Here is a 9589-nt window from a genome sequence, read left to right on the forward strand (position 1 = left end):
TGGGGTTGGAAACGTTGACATGATGAATATAATATTGTGGATAATCCGGATCATACTACACCAACTACTTTATCATTTCTTCATAGAAACGTAATTTACATATAATGTACATTGAAGATAAATGGTAAGTAAAAAAATAAATGATGGAATTTGGGTTGTATTGATTTTGGAACGTAAGGGATTACTTTTTTGGAATAGAGATTTTTAAATTTTTCACAGATGTTGACTTAAGGATGGGTGGAAGTTGAAAAGAAATAATCAAACACCAATTATTTTAATGGGATTGAAAATTCAAAAAATCTATTATCTAAATAATATTTGAAAATGATAAGTATATATCAGAAAATTAATAATTATATATACCAAAAATCCATTAAAACACAGACTTACCTATACCATTGTACTTTGATTCTTGACTTGTTAATTCAAATTTCACTACTTTGCGAACAACCTTGTACCACTATTCTCAATCTTGACTTCTTAATTCAAATTCTACAACTTTTTGAACAACCCTCGTATAATATTATGACTAAATGGATGTAAACTTGGAAGATGGAAACCCTATACCATTATTCTCACTCTTGACTTCCTAATTCAAATTTTACAACTTTGTGAACAACCCTGTATATGATTATGAATAAATTGATGCAAACTTGGAAGATGGCAAGAGAACTATTCAATATTTAAATATACATGACAATAAGATAATTTAATTTTTAAATAAAAATGAATTATTCTTTTATGACCATTTGTTCCAAAAAATGAGGGTAATTTTCTCGAAATTAATACCAATACCATGAAATACGAGGGAATAAAAGAAGAAAACCTTTTTTACACCAAATTGGGAGGGTGAAATAACTATCATAAATACCTACTTAAAGTTATGGCGAATGGAAGGTTGTAAATCCTAATTTCAAGGGCTAAATTTACTTTTTTTATGTTCTCTCTTAAAATAAGGTGGGCTAACCTCCATAGCTAATTTTTTTTATAAAATAAATTTGAGACGATTTGTAACAATGTACTATGATACAAAATACTCGCCCAATAAAAATTTAAAACCCCTTAATTTCTCCCAAGGGCGAAAATTCACCCCTAAAATTTTCCATGTTGAGGACCAATACCGAAAGGCTAGGTTGAGTTAGGAACAGTAGGTTATGGAGGTGCAGTCTGTTGTGAAGGCATACCAAACCATTTTTGGTTGGCTAATGATGCGTGAAGCATGCAAACACTAGATGAGATAGGGTCAGAAGGGGTAGACAGTGAACCATAATAAGCACCAAGAAAAGTGTAATCTTTGTAGACTCCTGGAGAGACATTAGTGAAGGACGAGATAGTCATATTGTTAGTCACGGAAGAAATGTTGGGCTGAGGTGAAGTCTGGGATTTGGGGTCATAATACGTCAACTAATCAACGATGACGATATTCCCATTGTGGGAAAAGCACATCTTATGGTGAACCGCAAATGCGACAACTGACATGACATAAGTATAACTATGACCCAAAAGGATGTTATAGTCTAAGGGAGCATCAATAACTTCAATGTCAATACAGATAGTCTTGACAACAACTGTGACTGGGCAGTTGCCATATAAGCCAAGGGGCTATGAAGGATGACCATCCCATGCAGGAAGAGTGATGGTGTATGGGAATAGGTCAGGGGAAGCAGGTTGCTTCCAAACATTGGAAACCATCATGCAGGTGGAGGCACCTTCATTAATGATACACTATCGAACAATGGCGTTTCTAATAGAGACTGGTATTTGAAATGCAATGGATGAAGGTAGGGGAGGATTTTCCAACTTGTCAACATGAAAGACAATCATCTAATTTTCTTAAGGATCCATGACACCCAAAGCAGATAGTAGAGATTTCCGTTGGAATGGGCACATCTGGATGACTTCCAGCATTGACATGGCAGCAGGAGACTGTGCCAAGTCATTTACTATGTTATATGTATGGATGGCTTTGGAAGATGCAACATTTCGACATATTGGACCTATGGGGATATTGGGAATAACCTCGACCTTTGGCTGAGGGATCTGTAAGGTATCGCTGGGTGACAATAGAGGCTCGTTGGAAACTTTGGGTTGGGACTCAGTCACTAACTTAGCGGATGGCTTGTCGTATTGGCACGATTGAGTTTGAAGGTTGACTTGCTCAGTATTAACCTCATCATAAGAATTTGATAAACATGGTGACCATATGGTGGAGTTGGTTGAGTTTCCTGACCTTGTATAGGTTGGGTAGCTATGTATCCTTGGTGAGGGAAAGGATTGGTAAGCAGTGCGGGTTGAGGTGAAGCAGGAGGGAGCGCAAGACCGATGGGTTGTGATCCTCAAGAAGCTTCTTGAGGTTCCCATACCTAACGCATATGAGGTAAAAGAGGAAACACATGGGTATAATAACCATATATGCCGCAATAGGCACAATGTTTGTTTGTACGAAGACCCTTGTTTTGCTTGGGTTGACTGTCGTGTTATTGGGTTGCAGGATTAGGTTGAGGACCCTGAGGGGCATTGGGTGAAGGACCTTGGTTTCCTTGATTACCTTGAGACTGCTAGTTCCTATAACCCTTCCCCTTATTCCTTTTCTTGGGGTTAGGGGGATTAGGTCCACTCTGTTGGGCATACACTTTTCATTGTGTAGGAGGTGGTTGTTGTGGTGGAGGGGGAGAAGGCATGGGAGGTTGGTGCGCTGGTGTTGGAGGAGCTGGAGTGCTAAGCGGTGCAAACTAATAATAAGGAGATTGGAGCAACATTGGAATAAACAGGTGGTGTAATAGATGGCCCTGACATCTGTTGATGATATGTTGGGACCTGGATAAAGGTTGTCTGGTGGAGGATTAGGGGAGGGATAATTGTAAGTGGAATTGGTCCCTCCCTGAGGTGGACCATAAATCATATGAGGTGGAGCATATGGTTGGGGTGTGAAATGGTTCCAACTATGCCATATGTGGCATGTGATTCCCCTTGTGCATTAGAAACACCAGGCCGAGGCAGATCAGTGATGACAGTGTAAACATAACCTGACTGGGCCTAGATCAGATCAAATTTTAAGGCTACTTGGAGTGCCTATTCCTTATACTAAGGGAAGTGTGACACAAAATTTTTAGAAATGGGAGCCAACAAAAATCTAAGGAATCAATCCATATATACTAGGTCTTCAAAATCATGAGCTCTACAAATACTCCTCCTTCTACGTCATTACTGAACATGGTCGGAAACGCGAGTGGCAAAAGTTTGACGGAAAGAAGTCAACAGTTAGGTACCAGTATCATAATGGAGAGGTAACTGGAAATATGACAGAAAGGCTATAGCAAGAGTCGCTAAAGTGTAATGAGTGGATTTGGGCTGATCGACATACCACTTAACAGCAACTCAAGTGAGCCTGTGTTGGAACAAACAAAGACGAATGGCGTCTTTAGTAATGGAATTTGATGAACACCACATGTGGAAGGAGAGAACATGATTAGTTGGATCTTCTCCATGATTACCTTCAAACTTTGGGATGTCTGAAAGGAGTTTAGTAGGCATAGCTGGCCAAGTGGGATCATGGAGAAGAGGATCATTGATAAGCTAGCTAAAATCAGGGAGACTTAAACCAACCATAAAAGGAAGCAAGCGAGTAGGAGTTGTTAGGGTCCTATAATAATAGGATTCATAATTTTGAATTGGCTATGGTTAGTCTTGTAATATTTTACATACTTTTTCTTTCTGCAAAATGTTTTCCATATTAAAAATTAAAAAATGTAAAGAGGGTATGTCCTAAAATAAATATCAAAGGACAAAAAGAATAAGAAAAGATCAAAAAATGAAAAAATATGAACCCCAAACAAAAAAAGATCATGAAAGTCTGCAACTCCAAGTGCCACTACTTTTACTTTACTGTGAAAAATAATGGTTGTGTGCAGCTTGTCATAGATGCCACAACCCATGATAGTCAAATAGTTTAATCTTAACTAGTTCATGCTTTAAATTTCATGTTTATAGTTAGAGAATAAAGATCTAGCCAAACTATTTAAACTTGGCAGATCAGTAATTAGGTACAGAAATGAAATGTGCTCAATAGCTTAATCTGAGCCATTAGAAGATATAAGGTTAGAATTAGATAGTTTGTTTCACAAAAGAAAAAGGAAAGAAAGGGTCTGCTAGCTTAAATGCACCCAATAAAATGAAGAAAAAAAGTTAGGGTAAGTAGAATAAAGATTGCAGAAGTGCAAGGTTTTTAAAACATAAGCACATTTATCATGCTTAATCCTATGTTTCAGTGTGTAGGAGTAGTTATGAAAGCGAAAGGATGTTCACAAGCTGATTTAATTAACTTCTGCTCATTTCATTTCACCCCCCACTACATACTTACTAATTTCCTCATTAACCCGTCATGTCTTATGAATATACCCTTTTCCCTTCATTTTGACCCTTACCCCTTGGTTTCACACATTTCCCTAGCAAATTACCCTCCAAAACTCATTCCCCTAACCAAAACCCCTTTTCCCTAGTGTGAAACCCATTCCCCTTTGAAAAAATCACTTTCCACCTTATTAATTTCCCTATTTTATCTAAAAAAACCCATAAAACTCCCTTCTCCTAAGTTTAAATCCCCCCCCCCCCCCCCGCATTATTTAATTAACTCCCTGGCATAAACCCTTTTAACCCACCACCCTTGGTGCAGTTAACAAACCTCTGCTACATACAACCCTAGTCCCACTCCATTAACCCGTGCATTTTATTTAATCCCCGCTTTATTCATTAATTAATTACAAATCAGTGGTAATTATCCCTCGGGACCCACAAATCTCTGCCCCTATTTCCCTCCGTGCAGCTTCATCGCACGACAGCCGTCCGATCTTCCACCCCCAAATCTTATGGTGCGCATTAATATCGCACTGATTCCCTTTTAGATCTTTACCAGCCTGAGAGCACGCAAGTTTCACAGTTTTTCTCGGGCCTTTTTTGGCTATGTGGCAACTCCAGGCGAAATCGCGTGCTCTCAGGGAAATACCACCCGACTGCCAAAAGCGGTGCGATGGCCCCTGAAACTTCCTCCCCACCAAAAGTCGAAACCACTCACTATTCATTTATGAAATTCTGTTCCAAATTCTAACCATTGTTGGTTAAAAGGCCGAAGATGCCCATTTTGACTCTTTTCACTCATTTGCACTATGAAAGCTGCCTAAGCCTTCCTGCACCACCCTGAGCCTCTGCAACCAAATTTGATTATTGATTACCTTCTGAACACGCTCCGGACGCCCAATTCATCCACCCAGTGCATAGTTGAAGCCACAGTACCCTCTATAGCCACCAATGAAACCAGTTTGCAGCCTATACCATCAATTTCCAGGTATTTTCAGAACAAACCGGAACGGCCCTATCAAATTTGAAAACATACAGTCAATTCAAACATTAATTAATATAATTTAATTAATTTTCCCTGAAATTGAAGAGTATTTCCACCAGAATACCCAACCCCCTCTTTTGCAAACTGCAAATTACCCTATCTTTGTACCAGACCTACTAAGACTTCACTTCTACAATTTGTACAAGCCTAATTCACACCTTTCCCCATAAAAATGGTTGCCCAGACCTCTATGGACGTCATACCTGTGTCAACCCCTAACCTGGACATCGACCCTTTGGCCCTAGCAGACAGGCATTTCCAAATAAGAGACACTGCGACTCCAGCCCACCTTCTAAAGCTCCACTGTTGGAGAAAGGATATATTTTTAAACCATGCAGATGACATCCACCTTTGGGAATCCAATTTACCCAAATACACATTCCCAGAAGTTCACCCATTCCCTGATATTGTACATTTTTGTCATGCATGTTATGTCCGTAGCCAAAGGGCTATTGTTTCCCCAAACCAGGAGTGGTTATTCACCATTACACCTGAGTCAATCAACCAAATGCTACAAATCCAATCTAGCCCTAATCAGACCCCTCTATCTATTGGAAACCTATTGGATTTATACATCACATTAGACCAGGTGAAGATCAGGAAAATCTTCCAGACTTTCATCATTGAAGACCGCCATACTCCTATAGATACTCCACCCTATGCTGCCACCATTTTTTCAGAAACTGGCAGACACATTATTACACAGCATTTTGTCACTGCCCCTATACTCCTCATTCCTTGATCCTGGAGGACCTTTACAGTGAACCCCGCATGCTTTGCCTTCGTGAAGAAACTCCCATTATGTCCCTCTTCATGACTAGGTCATTTCCCTTTTGCACCATTTCCCCTAAAACTTTTGTTTTTCCCAGTTTACAAGGCCAATGCTAATGACCTTTGTCTCCCCCGTGCCAATGTGTAGAGATTAGCACTATTCCCCACACCGATCGGTGCGACTGAGCTGTGTTCCAGTTGTGTCGGTCCTGTTATGGAAAGTTTTTTAAATTTGGAGCTGAAGCTTCCAACTCTAGAAGCTTCGTAATGAAAGTCTGGTAAATGGTTTGGCCAGATGGGGTTGAGGATGATAGTTTGGGCTCCTTTCCTCTATAATGATGGAACTACCTCAAGGGATAAGTCCTTCTCCCATGAGAAGAGGATCCATCTCTCATCCATATTTCCTATATAAACCTCCCTTCTTCCCAAGCACAAACTACTGTGAGAGTTGCAGTCATAGTTAGAGTGTAAGTTGAGTGTGAGTGTGCTATTTTCATTAGACAAGCAAGCTATTACTAGTTGTAGCCATCTAGTCGTGTGAGGGAGAAGTGCGTTTGGTTTGGAGTGAAGTCTAAAGGGAAGAGCCCTTAAACTATTTTTGTTTGAAGCCATCATGGAATTCTAGCAGAAGTGTGGGAACCTGGTCTTGTCAGAGGAAGACTGCGACATCAAGGCGAATGGTTGTAATCTCTCTTTGACATTAATATATGCAACTATCGATTTATTTCCTACATGTTTTGTAATATTTCATATTCGTGTCTTAATGCTTCTTGACTCAATAAGTAGGTTGAATTGCAATTTGTCTATTATTATGTTTGTGTGTTGTTGTTGTTTACTTGTTTCAGGAGCTTGAAGAATGAAGTGAGAGATTGTTGGAGCGAGCAAGCGAGGACATCATCAAACAAGATAAGTGACCAGGAGGTAGGCCCTCTTGATTGATTCTAACCTAAGGAAATCTTCCATAGAATGTATCTGTTGTGGCTAGACCCATTATCGGACTAGAGGAATTCGTTCATGTCTGCACTTATAATTTTACTTCACCACACACATAATCACCATGCTCTCATGAATCCCTGGATACACCACAGATGAGCATGTGGATGAGTTCATCTTGGCCTTCCTGTCCATTTTCACTCCAGGCAAGCCTCCTGTTATTATGTCCAATTATTCTCAGTTTATTGCAGACAGAATGCATGAACAATTCACCAGACTGCCCACTGAAAGAGTTTTCAAATACTCTTCAGTGTTGTTTTATATGTTTTATATTGCCAAACAGATAATTTCCCTGTGAGCATCCAGAAGCTGGATACCAAGGGAAAAGAGAGAACAGTGGTCTAGTGGACACCCTTGGTCCAAATATTTTCCACAATATTCACCTACAAAGACTTCATAGACTGCTTTGTATACGCAGTCATGAACATGTTGACTTCAAATACTCAGCCTAGAATCAGCCAAGACATCAAGAGGGTGCTACAATTGGCTAAAACAGTAAGGTGGGAGATTGGTACTTGTACCAAAAACACACTGAGATCAGAGTTTATGGTTGCCAACTGACCCCCATAAGTTGCCCAAATACCTCCCTATGAGGATATTTGCACTTGAGTACTTCAGACAAATCACCAACTCTGATGAGGTCCACTTCCTATCTTCTAGGAAGAAAACCCAGTTCAAGATGAAAAACTAATTGGGCCCATTCATTTGCAACAATAGAGAGGCTGGACCAGAGGCCTACAAGTTATTACAACAGATGAATTTCAGCAACAACTTCATCTGGCAGTATGACCCTCATGGGGTCATAAACAAGCTAAGACTCAGGGTCAAGTTGGGACCATACATCCACCACCCAAGACCTGACATTGAATAGTTTGCCAACCCATTTGAGTGGGTGGAAAACACAATGATTGATATGGAAATCACAGTTGTGGAAGTTGAAAACACATTGATCGATCTTGAAAAGAAATTTGACCAGAACTCTTTCCTGCAGGTCCTAGAACTAGGGGAGCCAATGAACATTCCTACTATGTTACAGACCCTAGCCAATGAGGAGAAGAATCCAAAGAGGAATAAGGAAGAGGCATCCAGCTCTACCATGGAGACTACAGAAGAGCAGTTTGAGCTAAGAAAAAGACCCAAGTTGAATCATGTGTCTGAACAGGAGGAGAACATTGCATCAGTGGAAATAACTGACACTGAGAAAATGGGGCAGAAGAGAAAAGACACAGCTACATCAGATGAAACACAGCATCCATCAACCTCCAACACACAAAAGATAGAGAGACAACAGAGTGTTTAGGTTTCTTCCTTTGTCAGGCCAACTGACAGGGAAAATGATATCAAGGACAGTTTCAAGGAGATAAAGATGAGGAATGAGAAGTTGAAGGCAGAGACATATGCCCAATAATTCAAACCTACACCACCAAACCAGAGCAGATTGATGTCAGCCTTTGATACCAAAGAAGAAAAGATGCAAGCATCATTTTTGTAGCCCACTATACAGCGACCAAAGACCTCGGTTGACTATAAAAAGACAAATTTTGAGGTGTTGGCCAGGGATGTTCATCCCATTGACCAGATAGATTTCCACAAGCAGGCTGGAGAAATGATTTACTCCACCCTTACAAGAAAGGTCATGGCTGCCCACAAGCTGCAAGATTCACTGGACAATGTAACAGCGCAGTATAAATTGGAGAATGCCTCCTCACAGGCTAAAGACAACACGATAAAGTCATTGGAGGACTCGGTCATTGAACTGGGCCATGATCCAAGTGACATTAAGGCCACAAAGAAATTGATTAAAACGAAGAATGAGGATATAGCAGCCCTCAAGAAACATCTTAAGCTACCTCATTTACAACACCCATAGACAAAGGAGGTCCTACAGAGTCAAAACAATCATGAAGAGATGATGGACCTAGTGTTGCAACTGAATGATCAATTGAAGGAGATGGAGAAAGAATTGGATAGCTTGATTCAGCTCAAACAAGCTAGCCTTGATGACGCTCCCGCAACTGTCATTCCAACAATTATCACTGTTGTACCTTCTTCTTTGGTAGCATCCTTAGTTCCCACTGCTCCAATGGCCACAACACTACCGACATCTACACCAACAACATTAGCAACAGGATCAATAGCAACAGGGTCTACAGGTGATGAAGCAAATAGGTTGGTCAAAGCAATGGAAGAAATGTCCATTCAGACCACTGAGATGAACAACCTTAAGGAGAAAGTCACTAGCCTCGAAACAGATTATAGACTAGCCCAAATCATGCACAAAGAAGAACAGCAAAAGGCCATAAGGATGACTAAAAGAATCAAAATCCTGGAGAAAGAACTGACACTAAATGAACCTCTAGGTCAGGCTACTGTGGGAAAATATCATTAACTCTGTCAATGATATTTGGCCATCTATTCAAGTCATTT

The sequence above is a fragment of the Pinus tabuliformis genome, chromosome 2_1, assembly GCF_031772625.1.
Source record: "Pinus tabuliformis cultivar Carrire ecotype Pingquan chromosome 2_1, CPIR1, whole genome shotgun sequence".
In the NCBI taxonomy this organism is placed as follows: Eukaryota; Viridiplantae; Streptophyta; class Pinopsida; order Pinales; family Pinaceae; genus Pinus; species Pinus tabuliformis.